This window comes from Podarcis vaucheri (assembly GCF_965113315.1).
Source record: "Podarcis vaucheri genome assembly, chromosome: 10".
In the NCBI taxonomy this organism is placed as follows: domain Eukaryota; kingdom Metazoa; phylum Chordata; class Lepidosauria; order Squamata; family Lacertidae; genus Podarcis; species Podarcis vaucheri.
Window position 1 is genome coordinate 67,000,151 of NC_138748.1, and position 9,998 is coordinate 67,010,148.

At 43.0% G+C, this 9,998-nt stretch overlaps 1 long non-coding RNA gene across 1 annotated transcript; it reads right to left on the reverse strand.

Annotated features, from left to right (window-relative positions):
• Nucleotides 1-1,592: 1,592 nt before the first annotated feature.
• LOC309541978 lies at nucleotides 1,593-4,691 on the reverse strand. Its single transcript, XR_014224028.1, has 2 exons — nucleotides 2,986-4,691; nucleotides 1,593-2,519 (listed from the first exon to the last, which is right to left on the reverse strand). It is a non-coding gene; the product is annotated as an uncharacterized lncRNA (long non-coding RNA).
• Nucleotides 4,692-9,998: the final 5,307 nt, after the last annotated feature.

The window sequence follows — 9,998 nt, forward strand, 5'->3', positions numbered from 1 at the left end:
GTAAATTATGAATTCCCCCCATTCTTTGTTGAAATTCTGGTCTTCCTGGTTTCTGATTTTCCCAGGCATTTTCGCCATCTCTGCATAGTCCATCAGTTTGGTTTGCCATTCCTCTCTTGTGGGAACTTTATCTTATTTCCATCCCAACACAATCTTGGATGGCCAAGACTCAGGCTGCTGCTACCCTCGGGCCTCACATGCTGACATCATTGACCCATCCTGGTGGACCAGTTTCAGGAGCAGATCTATTGGAGTTCTTCAGCCACTGCCACTCTGCTTTTCACGAAGGAGTGGAAGACACTTGTTGGAGGCACTTCCTCTGACACACAGGAAGGGTTTTCTAGGTATCTGGAAAGGCCACAAGGGTTGAAGCGTAGAATTCCAGCTTCCAAGCAAACTACCAGTGCCCAAGTATGTCTGGACTCAGTGACAACACTGAAGACATGAAACATGAAACATGAAATTTATTACAGTCAGAGACCAGCTTGAGAAACACAAATAGAACTACAATACCAATAGCAAAACATTTAAAACAATATACAGTGGTACCTCGGGTTAAGTACTTAATTCATTCCAGAGGTCCGTTCTTAACCTGAAACTGTTCTTAACCTGAAGCACCACCTTAGCTAATGGGACCTCCCGCTGCTGCCGTGCCGCTGCTACACAATTTCTGTTCTCATCCTGAAGCAAAGTTCTTAACCTGAAGCACTATTTATGGGTTAGCTGTAGTCTGTAACCTGAAGCGCATGTAACCTGAAGCGTATGTAACCCGAGGTACCACTGTACAACAATGGATTTTAAGTTTAAAAGTGCGATAGGCATATAAAAGGGACATCTAAAAAATACCGTATTTTTTGCTCTATAAGACTCACTTTTCCCCTCCTAAAAAGTAAGGGGAAATGTGTGTGCGTCTTATGGAGTGAATGCAGGCTGTGCAGCTATCCCAGAAGCCAGAACAGCAAGAGGGATTGCTGCTTTCACTGCGCAGCGATTCCTCTTGCTGTTTTGGCTTCTGAGATTCAGAATATTTTTTTTCTTGTTTTCCTCCTTCAAAAACTAGGTGTGTCTTATGGTCTGGTGCATCTTATGGTGTGTCTTATGGTCTGGTGCATGGAACTTTGAAGTGTCAGGCATAGCTCTAATGGCTTTAGCCCAAACGTAGCAGAGTTTTCCTGCACAGCGAAGAAGCTAGTCGAGGTGGTAATGACTAGTCAGCTAGACTCAGAATAACTATTTACAGGATTTATTAAAAGGAAAAATAAAACCAGCAGAGTTTCTGCATACAAAACAAAGCAAAAAAATCCTTTCTTTCTCTCTCTCTCTCAACCATACACAGCACTTCTCCTAACACACACCTAACCCCATACTGTGCTAGCATTCCTAGATAACAGAGTTGAGTGCTGGTCATTAACCAATCAGAGTAAGTAGTTTCTAGGTCAAGCAGACCTTGGCTTTCTGCCAAGAGTAAATTGACACTGCCTTGAGTTAATTGTGTGAAGCCAGAATCTGCAAGTTCCCACAAAATCAATTAACAGAAACTGAACACCCCCTCACAGATTCTGCTGGACAATTAACATCAAATAACACCTATGTAGGAGATTATTTTTCCAGCAAACCTAAACCCTTGCACATTTGCTTGTTCTTTATCTTTGCCAATGGTTTAGTTAATACATCTGCTACATTTTCTTCACTTGATACATAAGTACATGTGATTATATTGTCTTGTACACAGCAACGTACATTTTGGTATTTTACAGAGATATGTTTGGAACGTGATTTGAAACCCTCTGTTTTACTTAAGGTTATACAAGCTTGATTATCAATGTAAACTTGTACTGGTTCTCCACAATTTACATTTAAATCTGTTAACAAATGCTTGAAATAAATCACCTCGTTGCACAATTCACTCAATGCGGCGTACTCGGATTCCGTTGATGACACACTTACAACGTCTTGCTTGCGTGACCGCCAGCTGATTAAAGCTCCACCGACCATTATGACTAGTCCTGTGACAGATTTTCTATCTGGCAAATTTCCCCAGTCACTATCACAGTAGCAACTCAACATTTCGTCCTCGGAAGAATTTAATTGCAACATATAGCCAATTGTCTGTTTGAGGTATCTCAGAACTTGTTTTACCCCTTTCCAGGCATTTAGTGTGGGTTTTGAGACCAATCTACTTAATATGCCTACTGCGTAGCTAATATCAGGTTTGGACCACTGTGCTAGATACAATAAACTTCCAATTACAGAGTGATATACATCAGGATGTTCAAATTCAGGACTCTCATCTATATGAAGTGTTTTTATGAAACCTGGATCCATAGGCACCGCTGCCCCTTTGCAATCCTGCATCCTGTATGTAGTCAGTAGTTGTTTAACTTTGTTCTGCTGACTAATTAGGCAGCTGCCATCTTGGGCCCAGCACACTTCCAACCCTAGATATGTCCTAACCGGGCCTAAGTCTTTCACTTTGAACTTACTGGACAATTGCTTGGCAAACCTTTTAGTTTGTTTATCTGTTTTACAGGCATACAATACATCATCTACATAAATCAGACAAAACTCTTGATCACTGCCTGTACCACGTACATAAACACAATTGTCAGCTGTACTCTGCTTGAAACCAAATGACACTAAGGCCTCATGGAAGCATTTGTTCCAAGATCTTGCAGCCTGTTTGAGACCATATAGAGCTTTGTTTAATTTCAACACTCTATTGGAACCTGTCTCATAACCAGGCGGTTCGGCTAGATACAGGTCTTCTGATATTGATGCATGTAAATATGCAGTCTGGATATCAAAATGGTTTAACAGGAGTTTTCTCTTTGATCCAAGCGTTAAGATCAGCCTTACACTGTCCCCCTTAGCAGTAGGGGAAAAAGTTTCGTCATAATCTTTTCCAGGCCTCTGAGAGTATCCTTGAGCCACTAAACGAGCTTTGTATTTGTACTTTCCTGTCACCAGAGGTTTAAGTTTGTACACCCACCTGCAGCCTACAATCTTTGCCCCCTCAGGCGCTGCTACTGGTGTAAAAACCTTGTGCTCATTCAGAGAGGACATCTCTTCCTCCATTGCCTGTTTCCAGAGCTCTGCCTCCTCTTTTGGTAACTTTAACACTTCCTGAAAACTCTTGGGTTCTGCAATTACACTAAACACATTTGCAGTATCTGGGGAAAACCGCACCGGAGGCACTCCTTTGTTTTGTCTTTTAGATCTTCTGGGAGAAAATTTTTCTTCTGACCCACTTTCCTCCTCAGAACTACGACCTCTCTTTTGTTGCTTAGCAACTGGTCTCTGGCTAACTCCACTTTCTTGAGAGCTCTTATCTGAACTTTCCTCCCCCTCAGACTCTGATTCTCTATGTTTACCTTCAGAGTCATGAAGCTCCTGGGAAGGTTCAAACCAAACCTCAGTATTGGCATGTAGTCTCTCCCAGCCACTATGTTCACAAAAACTGGCATTCCTGGAGATCACAATGCCATTTGTCCCTTCAGCAAAGCGGAAACCTTTTCCCAGCTCCTGGTAACCCACAAACACTAACTGTTTGGTCTTAGGATCTCCCTTCTTCCTCATTTGTTTCGGAATTAATACCCAGGCTTTTGATCCAAACACATGCAAATGGTCAATTTTGGGTTTTTTCTGAAACAATTTAAAGTACGGGGTTGTACCTATTGTTTGATGAAAGAGCCTATTTTGGAGATAACACGCGGTGAGCATGCTCTCCCCCCAATAAGACATGGGCAAATCAGCATCATCAAGCATGGCAAACATCATATCTTGTAAAGACCTATTTTTCCGCTCTGCAACGCCATTTTCCTCTGGGGAAAAAACGTTCGTTTTTCTATGCCCAATGCCACGCTTTTGTAACCAATCTCTAAAAGCATTTGACATAAATTCGCCACCTCTGTCCGTCTGTATCCTTTTGAGTTTAATGGACAGAAATCTTTCCACAGATGCCACCCAGCCTTTAAACTTAGTGAACACGTCACCCTTATTCTTCATGGGAAAAACCCAAGAGTAACGCGTGGCGTCATCCACAATTGTTAGTGAAAAACGCGCTCCACCCCTGCTTACAGCAAATGGACCAATTACGTCCATGTGAACCAGCTGTAGCGGTGACTCACTAACTCTGTCACTTCTGGGGTAAGAGACTCTGTGGGTTTTAACCTTTTTACAAACATTACAATCAAGGTACTTGTTACAACTCTTCAAATTACCCCCATCAGCCAATTCAGACATTTTTAGTACACTTTTCCAGCAAGCATGCCCCATTTTCCTATGCAATAAGTGCACACAGTTGTCATGTATAGCTTTGTTATTCACTGCAGGCTGAGATTTACTGACTACTGCTGCAACTTGAGATCCTGCTTTAAGCCAAAACAAGCCTCCCTCTGACTTAGCAGTGCCTAAAATCTCACCAGCCTTCTTAATAATGCAACTGTCTCCTTCAAAATACACTTTAAACCCAGCTTTTAGCAAACAATCTACAGACATCAGATTGCTCCTTAATGAAGGCACACAAAGTACATTTTGCAGGCATTCACGAAGACAAGGAACAAAAACTGCACCCCCCGAAATCACTTCGGAAGTACTTCCGTCTGCTAGAGCCACCTGGCTGCGCTGCGCTGAGTTCTTGGAAACAAACAATTCATCTGAATTTATGATGTGCCGAGACGCTCCCGAATCGACCACCCAAACAGCTTGTTTCTCATCAGCAATCTTGACCTTGGCAGTCACCAGCTGAGCCGACTGTTTACGTTTGAAGAATTTCTTTTTACGTTGCTGCTGCTGCTGATCTCGTCTCTGCTCCTGCACCGGCAACTGAGACTTGACCAACTCCGGACATTGTCGTTTTAGATGCGCTGAAGACCCACATCGGAAACAACGCCTAACAGCAAACGCTGACTCCTCACCAGTACGCTGCTTTTGCTTCACCTCTGGCACGGCATGAGTACTCCTTCCAAACCGCCCGCCAGTAGAAGTCTCTGCAGCCAACGACCTTTCTTGCCTCTTCTGCCATTCTTCAATCAAACGCCCAGTAACGTAACTGACTGATAAATCACGCTCCTGTATGCCTTCTAGAGACAAAACTAAATTGTCCCAGCTTTCTGGGAGAGAACTCAAAATAATAGCCACCTTCTCCTGCTGGTCTAACGCACAGTCTCTTTCCTGTAGCGCAGCAAACTTTAACTGTAAACTGTGTAGGTGTTCCTGCATTGTAACCCCAGGCTGTAACATTGCCTTGTACAATGCCCTGCGAATGAACAGCTTGGAAACCGCTGTCTCACGCACATGGAGTTCTTTAAGTGCTTGCCACACACCTCTAGCTGTCTTGATTCCCCTCACATATGGCAACTGGGAATCTTCCAGCCCCAAGACAATTGTGGCCCTTGCTCTTTGGTCTTTATCGAGGTCTTCATCATCAGGCTTCATAGGAAACTTACTCACCACTTGCCAGAGACGATCCCTCTGCAGCACTGCCTGCATGCGTTCCGACCACAGCAAGTAATTGGAGTCATTCAGACGCTCAAAAGCCATCTGAACTGGTTGTGAGGCCATCTTGAGAGCGATGTCCCTGGAACCCGGAACCAGCTACTCACGACCACCGAGAGAGAAAACAGGAACCACAGCACCCAGCACTCACACGCTGCAGCTGTTGTCCTTGTGTCCACTGCGTCACCAGCTCACAACAGTCAGGAACCAGCCAGTGTCCATCTGCTGCACCGACAGGAACAACAACTTCTGGTACTACTGGAACCAACACCGTTGATGCTGACACCACCACAACTCAGGCTGGCAGCACAATGCCCATAACCTCATGGAACTTTGAAGTGTCAGGCATAGCTCTAATGGCTTTAGCCCAAACGTAGCAGAGTTTTCCTGCACAGCGAAGAAGCTAGTCGAGGTGGTAATGACTAGTCAGCTAGACTCAGAATAACTATTTACAGGATTTATTAAAAGGAAAAATAAAACCAGCAGAGTTTCTGCATACAAAACAAAGCAAAATAAATCCTTTCTTTCTCTCTCTCTCTCAACCATACACAGCACTTCTCCTAACACACACCTAACCCCATACTGTGCTAGCATTCCTAGATAACAGAGTTGAGTGCTGGTCATTAACCAATCAGAGTAAGTAGTTTCTAGGTCAAGCAGACCTTGGCTTTCTGCCAAGAGTAAATTGACACTGCCTTGAGTTAATTGTGTGAAGCCAGAATCTGCAAGTTCCCACAAAATCAATTAACAGAAACTGAACATTTTTTGCTCTATAAGACTCACTTTTCCCCTCCTAAAAAGTAAGGGGAAATGTGTGTGCGTCTTATGGAGTGAATGCAGGCTGTGCAGCTATCCCAGAAGCCAGAACAGCAAGAGGGATTGCTGCTTTCACTGCGCAGCGATTCCTCTTGCTGTTTTGGCTTCTGAGATTCAGAATATTTTTTTTCTTGTTTTCCTCCTTGAAAAACTAGGTGTGTCTTATGGTCTGGTGCATCTTATAGAGCAAAAAATACGGTATGTGTTCAGGGCTTCCTATATCCCCCAAGGGACAGGTGCAAATTCTCTGGTCATATGGGACTTTTTAAAAGGATCCTTCCAAGACCGGTGAGGGCAGAGCCGAGCTTCTGGCGAGTGTAAAAGCCCTTCTTGCATTTTTGGATATGAGCAAGAAGAGATATGCTGCTGGTGCAGCTATATCTCTCTCGATTTCTACAATTTTGTAGCCGGGGCACCTTGAGCAGTCCTGTTGTCTCTCGGTGTCTATAATTCTTTGCCTAACCGTTTCTTTTGCTTGGCCCAAGCCCAGACTTAGAAGGGCTTGAGGGGCAAAGGCCAGTATTGAAGACATGTTTTCTTCCATTGGGCTGGAGGGTTATTTCACAGTGAGTGAGATGCGCTGAAACCAGTGGACTGAAGTGGAAAGGCCTTGCCAATCCCCTAAGCAATTCTCTTGAGCACCCAGTTCTTATTGATTTTTCTAAAAGGAATCCCAAAAGAATTCCTTCGCTTAAGGAGCGCAACAGCAGCAGCACCAGACCAGCTAATGAATAAAAATAGAAAACAAAATCAATGCCTCTGCAAGTCAAGGGAAGTGCCTTTCATTATCCAGAGGACTTAAAACAAGATTAGGCTTCTGGCACAAGCCTTCTTCAAGCTGAAAGTTATCTGTTGACGGAAATATTTATTGATGCCCTTTCCTCACTAGAATAAGAGGGAGGTCATTACAGCGGGGAGTGCAAAAATAAATATATCCAAGTGTAGATAAACCTGAAATATATCTGTCAGTAGCTTTGGGAAATAAAGCTGCTTAATCAGGACCCCAAACTTCAGTAATATCACCAGTAAGTTATCTGTCTGAAGGCATCCGTCAGCTAAAGAGCGGGAGGAGAATTCGATTGTTGGTTGGGACTGTCCAAACCCTGAAGTTCATGACTCCAAGCAGCTCATAATTCATTCCTGGTTTTGCTCTTCAGAGTTATCATGAAGTGATGTAATGCTAGAGTTTCTCCCATGAACCAAAGATCTGGGGAAACAACTAGACCAGGTAGTTGTTTCCCCAGATCTTCCCCAGATGGGGAAGCTGCTGGACTACAACTCCCATCATCCATGACTAGGTATGGGCAAAATGTCAAGAAGAAGAAGAAGGTTTGGATTTGTTTTTTTAAAAAATAATATTTTATTAGGTTTTATCAATAGAAAAGTTTAGAAAAATACAAAAACGAAAAAGAAACAAAATTACAAAGTACAAAAATACAGACATTAAACACAAGAAAAAGAAAAACAAAAAACACATATAAAAGAAAAACAAAAATCCCCTCTTTCTTAATTTCTCATCTTTAGTTAACTTATTTTCCTGACTTCCTCACGTCTCCCATTTTTGTATCCCTTTTAAAAATTGGTTCAGCAAATTCATGTCCTATTAGTTTATCTATTATTAATCCCATCTTACATTTTACCTTGTTGCTAGAACCCCTTAGATTCATTTCAATGTCATCAGCATTCAAAAATTTTACAATATTTCTGCAAATAAGTTTTAAATTTCCTCCAATCTTCTTCCACCAACTCTTCTCCCTGGTCTCGGATTCTGCCAGTCATTTCCGCCATCTCCATATAGTCTATTAGTTGATCTGCTATTCTTCCAAGGTGGGTAAGTCTTGTGTCTTCCAATGCTTTGCGATGAGAATTCTTGCTGCTGCTGTAGCATACATAAAAAAGTTCTATCCTTCTTTAACACCGATTGGCCAACTATGCCCAGGAGAAAGGCCTCTGGTTTCTTCGGGAAAGTGTATTTCGGGAAAGTGTATTCTTCGGGAAAGTGTATTTCGGGAAAGTGTAACCTTTTTCAGTTCATTATATATCAAATCCGAAGAAGGTTTGGATTTGATATCCCGCTTTATCACTACCCGAAGGAGTCTCAAAGCGGCTAACATTCTCCTTTCCCTTCCTCCCCCACAACAAACACTGTGAGGTGAGTGGGGCTGAGAGACTTCAGAGAAGTGTGACTAGCCCAAGGTCACCCAGCAGCTGCATGTGGAGGAGCGGAGACGCGAACCTGGTTCCCCACATTACGAGACTACTGCTCTTAACCGCTACACCACACCACAATTTTTGGATCTCTTGGTTTCTCTTTTTTTTTTCCATTCTGAAATTCAGTTCTCCGTATTCCTGCAGCATGCATCTTTCTTTCTTTCTTTCTAAAAAAATCCTTATAGAAATTCTTCAGCATTTTAGTGCAAATTTCTCCCAATAAGCACATTTTTTTGTACGCGGTTTGGAGAAATTTATATTTTTGCCAGTGATTTCCCCATATCTAATGCATTTTTGTATATTCTTTTCACTAATATATGCATTCAACCTTTGGCCCTCCAGATGCGGTTAGACTCCAGCTCCCATCAGCACCAACAATTAGTCCATGTCAGCTGCTGCTGATGGGAACTGGAGTCCAACTGTGGAGCGCCTGCATGATGATTTTCACCACCACCACTGCCCAAAATTTGCACAGGCGGACATTAGAACCGAGCATTTTTGGCTCGTGATTGAAACAGAACGACAACAAAAACCCCGCATGAATCCAGACGGAAGCAGCCGTCTTCCTTTCCATTTACAACACATTGCACCTCCGTGTGAGAGTTCGCCAGAGGAAAGGGCATTGTTCCTTCGCAAAGGATGCAGCAGGTTCTCACCTGGGGAGCATTCATTTTTGTATTACCAACTTTTTTCTATATAAAAAGAGAGAAATCCACCACACAAAACGCCACATTTTCGTTCCCCTCCGTGATAAAATTATCTCCGCCTGCCCCTCCTGAGACCATTATAACAAGATAATACACAACTCTTGGCTGGTTCCGACGGCTATTAAAAGAAAATCAAAGTGCATTCAGCGCGGCCATTAGTACATGTCTCAGCTCAAGACATTCCCTTTCTGATGGGATAATAAGGTTATCAAATTATTTTTAAAAAGGTGAGAGATCCATTTTTTCAGCCTCGGTGACAGGCATGCTCCAGCAGAAATCCCATTAGGACGGGGTGGAAGGAATGCCGTGGACATTTATAGCTCTTTGCTTGAGACAACAAAGGACATTAAAGAATGATTTTAAGTCTACCGCTCACTGGTGTATTGTCATATTTATATTGCAGAAATCCCATAATGCACGGGCGCTAAACTCTTCATCTCTAAAAATGAACATTCCTTCTCACCTGCAGGACTTCCCTTGATCCTTTAGGCTTTCATAATTCCTTGGGTTTTACTTCCCCCGTACAACCCTCGGGGATGTAGTATAAAAGCGTTGGGTTTTTTTGAGGGGGGGGGGAAATATATGTTAGGTTGAATCCAGTTGTATACCACCCAATGTGACAGCTCAACAGGAACAGGTTATGCAGAAGGCAGGACACCCCTCACCCCCTAAGAATGGGTGCATGTGTGGGACGGATCCCTATATTAAATCAGTTTTTCTCAACCTGTGGGTCCCCAGATGTTGTTGAACTACACCTCCCGTCATCCC